Consider the following 9,359-nt stretch of genomic DNA (forward strand, 5'->3'; position numbering starts at 1 on the left):
CATATGCACCCGTAGCTAGACTTGAATCAATTCGCATGTTACTTGCCTATGCTACTTACCATGGCTTTAAGCTTTATCAAATGGACGTGAAAAATGCCTTCCTCAATGGACCAATCAAAGAAGAGGTCTATGTTGAGCAACCTCCCGGCTTTGAAGATAGTGAGTACCCTAACCATGTCTATAAACTCTCTAAGGCGCTTTATGGGCTCAAGCAAGCCCCAAGAGCATGGTATGAATGCCTAAGAGATTTTCTTATCACTAATGGCTTCAAAGTCAGAAAAGCCGATCCTACTTTATTTACTAAAACTCTTGACAATGATTTGTTCGTATGCCAAATTTATGTTGATGATATTATATTTGGGTCTACTAACAAATCTACATGTGAAGAATTTAGTAGGATCATGACACAGAAATTTGAGATATCGATGATGGGGGAGTTGAAGTACTTCTTGGGATTTCAAGTAAAGCAACTACAAGAGAGAACCTTCATCAGCCAAACGAAGTATATTCAAAATATTCTAAGCAAGTTTGGGATGAAGGATGCCAAGCCCATCAAGACACCCATGGGAACCAATGGGCATCTTGACCTCGACACGGGAGGTAAATCCGTCGATCAAAAGGTATACTGGTCGATGATAGGCTCCTTACTCTATTTATGTGCATCTCAACTGGACATTATGCTTTCTGTATGCATGTGTGCAAGATTCCAAGCCGACCCTAAGGAAGCTCACCTTACGTCCGTAAAACGAATCTTGAGATATTTAGTTCATAATCCTAAGTTTGGGCTTTGGTACCCTCGGGGATCCACATTTGATTTAATTGGTTATTTGGATGCCGATTGGGCAGGGTGTAAAATTAATAGAAAGAGCACATCGCGGACTTGCCAGTTCTTAGGAAGATCCTTGGTGTCTTGGGCTTCAAAGAAGCAAAATTCCGTAGCTCTTTCTACCGCCGAAGCTGAGTATATTGCCGCAGGTCATTATTGCGCGCAACTACTTTGGATGAGGCAAACCCTTAGGGACTATGGTTACAAATTAACCAAAGTTCCTCTTCTATGTGATAATGAGAGTGCAATCCGCATGGCGAATAATCCCGTTGAGCATAGCCGCACTAAACACATAGCCATTCGGTATCATTTCTTAAGGGATCACCAACAAAAGGGAGATATCGAGATTGCATATGTTAACACTAAGGAACAATTAGCCGATATCTTTACCAAGCCACTAGATGAACAAACTTTTAACAAACTTAGGCATGAGCTAAACCCCAGGTGTTTATCGTCTGCTCGACCATGAGTGCGGACTTTAACACGTGATAGCTGTGAATGTAAAGATCACTAAATTTTAATCATCCTCGTTTATCACGATTTTGATATCGTGTCTGTCTCCATCTGTCTAAATTGTCCCAATTATTTTCGCTTATCACATTTTTGGCATTGTATCTGTCTTCCTCTGTCTGAACTGTCTAAAATATCAAAGCCGAAATCATTTTAGTCCAATCTATTTACATCGCGCCACGAAACGTACCCCTAGAACATTGATTATATTCATATCTATATTTATACTCTTGAAAAGAAATGAAATAGAGGAAAAATTCAATTTACTCTCCTCCATATACAGCCGTTTCCGCACAAAACGCACACACACACGCATCACTGCTCTACCAGCATGCCACACCACTTGGCAGCTCGGTCAGTACCTAACACACTTACTTAAACATTAACACCTAAATAACAAGATTAGTTCTAACATTCTGGCCGTACCGAACAACAAACGATGTTATCCATTTCCGTTGTGAATAGATGAATGGCTAAAAACGTGGAAACAAACAGCCTCCATATTTATTTGTTACAAGAATTGGGAGAGAAAAATAGCTGGTTTTCTTCATCCACCGGCCCAGCCTCTTCTCCCTCACCCTAGATCCTTCCACGCCACCCCCTCCCTCAGGTGATTCCCTCCAGCCGCCATCTTCTGCCTCCCCAATGCCGACCGCCCTTCCTTTGCCTCCATGTCGAGCACCCCAGACGTGCTCGCCCTGGACTCCATGTACCGCCCTAGCTTCATCTTCTTCAGCTCGCCGGCCACCAGGAAGGTCCGAGCTCGCCCATCCTCTGCTCCTCCCTGCGCATGGCTGCATCCTCTGCCTCTGATCCGCTGCGCCGTGGTGGGCTCGCCCAGCACCGCGCGCCGTTGTCCCTCTGCTCGACGTCCAGTCCCTAGCGCCGACGCCCCTGTTTTTTTCCCCATCTCCTTCCCAACCACGCTCAGTCCAGCTCTAGCCCTTCCCCATGTCGTGACCCGATGCAGGCGCCAGGGTTGTGCCCTGTTGATCTCCATCGGACTCCCTCCAACACCATGGTGGTCCCTGCTCTAGCCCTTGCCGTTGTCGAGGTAGATGAGCTCCTTCCCCAACTCGTTGTCCTCACTTACCAGGGCTCGACGGGCTGCGCCATCATCGTCAAGCTGCCATCTTCGACCTCCATCTCGTCCTTGCTCCCCTCCATGTCGGCCACCACTCCCTGCGTCGCTAGCATGTCGCCTGTGCATCTCAGCGTCGTGAGCTCCCTGCTCCAACATCCACGCCACTAGACCGGATGTCTCCTCTTTCCCTTCTTGCTGCAGCATCATACCAGTGCCAAACCCATACCCGCGACGCTCGCCAAGTGCTCGATGAAATACCGCAGCGAGCTCCGCCCTGGATCTGCGCAGCCCCAACACACGTCGTCGATCTGCGCAGCCATGACACACGTCGTCGTCTGCCCATTTAGACAGCCCCGGTCATGATGTCGTCGAATCCCGGTGAGGACCCGTTCTTCTCCTTGTGTTTATTTCTCTCGGGCACATGTATTCGACGCCGATTAATTAAATGCTAATCATTTATATATGTGTGTGCGTATGCGTGTGATTAGACCATTTAAATTCCCATCTTTAAAGGGTACATGTCTGAAGAATTCGCACAGATCTTGTGAGTGCCATTTAAAGTTTTGTTGCTTTCATTTATTAAAAAATGATCTGCTTAATTCTTACATGTTCCTCCTCTCTTGGGCAAATAGCAGTGCTCCGTGGTGTCATCTGGTTATGGATGCCTCTCCTCCATCTCTGAAGTTTTGTTTGCTGTTTCTTACATGTCATTTGATTACATGTCTGAAGTTTTGTTTGCTGTTTCTCCTCCCATGGACGCCTCTCCTCCATCGCCAACCTGCCCTGGTGGATGCGCCATCGCCTGATGCGAGCCGCGGGGAAATGAGGGATCCTTGGAGGCAGAGCTGGCAGAGCTGACACCATACAAATAGGTTGTTGTCAACCATTATTCAGTGCAAAACATTCAGCCAACTAACTGTTTTGCAGGAATGGACTATTTTTCAATTTTGAGTGCAACATTTGTTTAGTAATAGACAACATCATTTTAACATAGATTCACATATTGATGTTTTTCAGTTTTGATAGCGACATATCAACTTACCAACAAGTAGCTTGCATGGATTTAGTTGTACACAGATTTAAAACAGCAACATACCAATAGGTTCATACATCCAGTTTAGCATAAAAATGCTTGCAGTTGGGTTGGTCGTTCTCTGCTATGAATTGGTTGCTGTCAGCCTTTGAAGTTTGAACTACATTTTCATATAACTGACACCATTATTGGGTGGTACTTTGAAGTGCATTGTCACAAAAAAAAGTAGCAGATCACTCAGGCTTCGGTCTCATCAGAAGCAGTAGCACTCAACAGTATTCTTCCTAGCCGATTGAGCAAACTAGGTGCCCTACTACCCTATAATCAAGTATCACAGTCCCCTTGTCTTTATATATTTATTTGGCAATTGTGTTGAATAGTCTTATTTTCCTTCCTTGGTTGCTCTTCATTTTGTATGAATTACTAATTATAGATGGATGTGTACTGATTGCATGGTCTCTGTTTTCTCGATGACTAAATCAATTGCCTTTGCTTTCTAAACAAAAGAACAATTAATCTAGCAGTCTGCTTATATATTTTTCGTAGTTGCTTAAAAAAAGTCGAGATTCTGTACAATTGCTCCCTTTTAAATATTTCGTATCAGAATTCCAAGTCTATGTTTCTTACCTATGGTGCTACTATTATAGCCACGATGATTTTAGCATGTTTTCATTCTATTAATTATGTGTTCACAATTAGATTTTGGGAAAAAGCTTCCATCATTCTTCTACCTTCAAAAGGGGACGACTTCTTCACATGACGGAAAGATGAAGGTATGAGTTGGTATGCCTATATTTCACTTTTGTTCATATTATGGTCATAATATTTTTAATGTTTCTATCCTTGTTTCTCCTCCCTTTCTTTTTCTAAATAAATCTTGCATGTGTTCTGCTTTGTACTGTGGGGTTGTCAGCCAAACCTTTTTCGGATGAGGGGTAACAGGCGTATTGCGATGACCAACAATGATGCAGAGAAGAAAAACAACAGGAGCAGCAAGAGGCGATGCGCTAGGAACACATGCATGCATTATGGCTCTCTTGCACGTAGAAGGTGGGGGCAAACAATCTGAATGAAGCAGGTGAGCTTCTGAAGGAGATGAGCTTCTGAAGGAACAATAGCTGGAGTGATATGAAATATTAGTGATGTAGTTGTAGGCTTTTGAACTGCTTCAAGCTGGAGTGATGTCGTTGTGGTGCTTTTGTGTCTGATCATCTCTGGAGCTTTTATGAATGATCTAGCTAGCTATCTGTAAATGATCTAGTTGTGAATGATATTATAATTGTGATGCTTTTGTGAATATATAATTGTGGTGCTTTTGTGTTTATGTGATGGATCTATGACTGTGGTATACTGATTAACTGTGTATGTCTTTATGATTTGTGTATAAAAATCTGTGATTTGTAGTGATTAATTAAATGTATATTATTATTAATAGCAACTGTAAAAATGGCGACTTTCTGTTGGTTGCTAAATGTATAGTATAATGACTTACGGTTGGTTGCTAAATCTATAGTACAACAACCCACGGTTGGTCGCTAAATATACAATATTAGCAACGGACGGTTGGTCGCTAAAAAGATGTCGGTCGCTAAAGCCTTTAGCGACGGCACTTACAGCGACCATCCTTATGGGTCGCTAAAAGTTTTTAGCGACCAACCGTAGGTCGCTGAAGGCCGTTTTAGCAACCAACCGTAGGTCGCTGTAAGTGAACCGTCGTGTAGTGCCTGACCATTCAATTTCCAATGTTTTTCTTGTAGATTCTTTAGATTACAATTTGCTTTCTGTTTCCCAATTATACAAAATGGGCTACAACTGTCTTTTCACAGATGTAGGTGTTACTGTCTTTAGAAGAAGTGATGATTCAATAGCATTTAAGGGAGTGTTAGAGGGTCAGCTATACTTAGTAGATTTCGATAGAGCTGAACTCGACACTTACTTAATTGCTAAGACTAACATGGGCTGGCTCTGGCATCGCCGACTAACACATGTTGGAATGAAGAATCTTCATAAGCTTCTAAAGGGAGAACACATTTTGGGACTAACAAATGTTTATTTTGAGAAAGACAGGATTTGTAGCGCATGTAAGGCAGGGAAGCAAGTTGGGACTCATCATCCACACAAGAACATCATGACGACTGACAGGCCACTCGAGCTCCTACACATGGACCTATTCGGCCCGATAGCTTACATAAGCATCGACGGGAGTAAGTACTGTCTAGTTATTGTGGATGATTATTCTCGCTTCACTTGGGTGTTCTTTTTGCAGGAAAAATCTCATACCTAAGAAACCTTAAAGGAATTCTTGAGACGGGCTCAAAATGAGTTCGGCTTAAGGATCAAGAAAATTAGAAGCGACAATGGGACTGAGTTCAAGAACTCACAAATCGAAAGCTTCCTTGAGGAGGAGGGCATCAAGCATGAGTTCTCTTCTCCCTACACCCACAACAAAATGGTGTAGTGGAGAGGAAGAATCGAACTCTATTGGACATGGCAAGAACCATGCTTGATGAGTACAAGACTTCGGATCGATTTTGGGCCGAGGCGGTCAACACCGCCTGCTACGCCATCAACCGGTTGTATCTACATCGAATCCTCAAGAAGACATCATATGAACTCCTAACCGGTAAAAAGCCCAATATTTTATATTTTAGAGTCTTTGGTAGCAAATGCTTTATACTTGTTAAAAGAGGTAGAAAATCTAAATTTGCTCCCAAGACTGTAGAAGGCTTTTTACTAGGATATGATTCAAACACAAGGGCATATAGAGTCTTTAACAAGTCCTCAGGGCTAGTTGAAGTTTCTTGTGACGTTGTGTTTGATGAGACTAACGACTCTCAAGTAGAGCAAGTTGATCTTGATGAGATAGGTGATGAAGAGGCTTCGTGCGTCGCGCTAAGGAACATATCTATTGGGGATGTGTGTCCTAAGGAATCCGAAGAGCCTCCAAATGCACAAGATCAACCATCCTCCTCCACGCAAGCATCTCCACCAACTCAAAATGAGGATGAGGCTCAAGTTGATGAAGGAGAAGATAAAAAAGATGAGCCACCTCAAGATGACGGCAATGATCAAGGGGGAGATGCAAATGATCAAGACAAGGAGGATGAGGAACCAAGACCGCCACACCCAAGAGTCCACCAAGCAATCCAACGAGATCACCCCGTCGACACCATCCTCGACGACATTCATAAGGGGGTAACCACTAGATATCGTGTTGCACATTTTTGTGAGCATTACTCTTTTGTTTCCTCTATTGAGCCACACAGTGTAGAGGAAGCACTTCAAGATTCGGATTGGGTGGTGGCGATGCAAGAGGAGCTCAACAACTTCACTAGGAACGAGGTATGGCATTTGGTTCCACGTCCTAATCAAAATGTTGTAGGAACCAAGTGGGTCTTCCGCAACAAGCAAGACGAGCATGGTGTGGTGATAAGGAACAAAGCCCGACTTGTGGCCAAGCGATATTCACAAGTCGAAGGTTTGGATTTCGGTGAAACATATGCACCCGTAGCTAGACTTGAATCAATTCGCATGTTACTTGCCTATGCTACTTACCATGGCTTTAAGCTTTATCAAATGGACGTGAAAAATGCCTTCCTCAATGGACCAATCAAAGAAGAGGTCTATGTTGAGCAACCTCCCGGCTTTGAAGATAGTGAGTACCCTAACCATGTCTATAAACTCTCTAAGGCGCTTTATGGGCTCAAGCAAGCCCCAAGAGCATGGTATGAATGCCTAAGAGATTTTCTTATCACTAATGGCTTCAAAGTCAGAAAAGCCGATCCTACTTTATTTACTAAAACTCTTGACAATGATTTGTTCGTATGCCAAATTTATGTTGATGATATTATATTTGGGTCTACTAACAAATCTACATGTGAAGAATTTAGTAGGATCATGACACAGAAATTTGAGATATCGATGATGGGGGAGTTGAAGTACTTCTTGGGATTTCAAGTAAAGCAACTACAAGAGAGAACCTTCATCAGCCAAACGAAGTATATTCAAAATATTCTAAGCAAGTTTGGGATGAAGGATGCCAAGCCCATCAAGACACCCATGGGAACCAATGGGCATCTTGACCTCGACACGGGAGGTAAATCCGTCGATCAAAAGGTATACTGGTCGATGATAGGCTCCTTACTCTATTTATGTGCATCTCAACTGGACATTATGCTTTCCGTATGCATGTGTGCAAGATTCCAAGCCGACCCTAAGGAAGCTCACCTTACGTCCGTAAAACGAATCTTGAGATATTTAGTTCATAATCCTAAGTTTGGGCTTTGGTACCCTCGGGGATCCACATTTGATTTAATTGGTTATTTGGATGCCGATTGGGCAGGGTGTAAAATTAATAGAAAGAGCACATCGCGGACTTGCCAGTTCTTAGGAAGATCCTTGGTGTCTTGGGCTTCAAAGAAGCAAAATTCCGTAGCTCTTTCTACCGCCGAAGCTGAGTATATTGCCGCAGGTCATTATTGCGCGCAACTACTTTGGATGAGGCAAACCCTTAGGGACTATGGTTACAAATTAACCAAAGTTCCTCTTCTATGTGATAATGAGAGTGCAATCCGCATGGCGAATAATCCCGTTGAGCATAGCCGCACTAAACACATAGCCATTCGGTATCATTTCTTAAGGGATCACCAACAAAAGGGAGATATCGAGATTGCATATGTTAACACTAAGGAACAATTAGCCGATATCTTTACCAAGCCACTAGATGAACAAACTTTTAACAAACTTAGGCATGAGCTAAATATTCTTGATTCTAGGAATTTCTTTTGATGTTTTGCACACATAGCTCATAAGTATACCTTTGATCATATCTCTTTTATATACTATGACTAATGTGATTTCAAGTGAATTTCAAAACCAAGTCATAGGTGTATTGAAAGGGAATTAGAGTCTTCGGCGAAGACAAAGGCTTCCACTCCACTCCATAACTCATCCTTCGCCGTCGCTCCGAGCAACTCTCCGTCTTTGGTATAATCTTCACTCATATTCTATTTTCCAAAGGGGAGAAAGTAGTTAGACTAAGGGCTTATATTTCACTCAAAGTATCCGTTTTTGACGATTCATGCCAAAGGGGGAGAAAGTATTAGCCCAAAGCAAAAGGACCGCACCACCACCAATTTGAAAAAATTTAAAAAGTCTTGAAATAATGAATTTTTCAATCGGTATCTTATTTTCTCAATTGGTATCTTATTTTCGAGAAAATAGCACCTTCAAAAATTGGTATCTTAAAACCCTCTTGAATACTAAGAGGAGGAATTTATTGAGGGGGAGTTTTGTTTAAGTCAAAGGAAAAGCATTTGAAACAGGGGAGAAAATTTCAAATCTTGAAAATGCTTCTCAAAATCTTATTCATTTACCTTTGACTATTTGCAAAAGAACTTTAAAAAGAATTTACAAAAGAATTTGCAAAAACAAAACATGTGGTGCAAGCGTGGTCCAAAATGATGAAAATATAAAGAAACAATCCATGCATATCTTATGAGTATTTATATTGGCTCAATTCTAAGTAACCTTTGCACTTACAAATATGCAAACTAGTTCAATTATGCACTTCTATACTTGCTTTGGTTTGTGTTGGCATCAATCACCAGAAAGGGGGAGATTGAAAGGGAATTAGACTTACACCTATTTCCTAATTGATTTTGGTGGTTGAATTGCCCAACACAAATAATTGGACTAACTAGTTTGCTCTAGTCTATAAGTTTTACAGGTGCCAAAGGTTCACAATAAGCCAATAAAAAGACCAAGAAACAGTTCAAACAAGAGAGCAAAGGACAACCAGAAAGGCACCCTGGTCTGGCGCACCGGACTGTCTGGTGCACCAGGGCACTCGAGGCTGAACTCTTCACCTTCGGGAATTTCCAAGGGCGCTCCACTATAATTCACCG

Source organism: Zea mays, chromosome 1 (assembly GCF_902167145.1).
Source record: "Zea mays cultivar B73 chromosome 1, Zm-B73-REFERENCE-NAM-5.0, whole genome shotgun sequence".
Lineage (NCBI taxonomy): Eukaryota > Viridiplantae > Streptophyta > Magnoliopsida > Poales > Poaceae > Zea > Zea mays.